Source organism: Metopolophium dirhodum, chromosome 6, assembly GCF_019925205.1.
Source record: "Metopolophium dirhodum isolate CAU chromosome 6, ASM1992520v1, whole genome shotgun sequence".
Classification (NCBI taxonomy): Eukaryota; Metazoa; Arthropoda; class Insecta; order Hemiptera; family Aphididae; genus Metopolophium; species Metopolophium dirhodum.
This window is the reverse complement of record NC_083565.1, coordinates 31454323-31455232: the sequence shown is the minus strand read 5'-3', so window position 1 is coordinate 31455232 and position 910 is coordinate 31454323.

Sequence of the window (910 nt, the reverse complement as noted above, 5' to 3'; positions counted from 1 at the left end):
AATACATTCATCGCTTCGCTCGGAATCTAAAATTACCTTTATTTAATTATGTTTAATTTTTTTCTAATAAGTTTTTATAAAATTGACTTTATCCCATATAAATGTTCTAATTTCATTTTTCAATTCGTTGATAATATATGAAACAAATTCTTTGCTTGGAAAGCAATGTTTTAGAAAATTCAGAAAATTCAGTTTTTATAAATAATAATTTCTGATGCATTGATGCTGAAGAGTGAGGGGGGTGGACAATCAACCGAACCGAAATTTAACATCTTAAACACTTAATATAAACAATTTTTCACACACGCGTCATGTTATGAAAATAAAAAATATTTATAATTCATATTTATACCGATTTTCTACCGATTTATACCGATCTTCTATATTAATAATAATTATAAATATATAGCAATAACAAATCATTTTTGAGTAGCGGCCCACCGGGAAAGTTCCCAGTATCCTGCCGACCCAGTCCGCTCTTGGTTCATATTGTAACCAAAAAATCTAAAAAATCTATTATAAACACTTTTACTTTTCAAAGATATTATAAGTTAAATTTTGGACGAAATTACTTATTAAAACCAAGAATAACGATTTTAGTTATTTTATTGTAATTTAAAAAAGTAGGTATTCACGGATTTATGAAACTTTTAGAGTATATTATTATAATTTATATACACGATGATACTTTCAAATGTAATTTTTTGGGCAAAAATGGCTTTAACCTACTATTGTAGGTACTAATGCCTAATAGTAAAATAAATTACTTTAGTCTCAATATTATTTATTAATTAACGATGTCTTTGCTCAGAATCGTTTTTTGCTTGTTCGTTTTGTATTTTAATAATTTATACGTGGATATATTATTATTACTAATAATTATAGTAGTTGTGTTTGTCTTATTTCATTA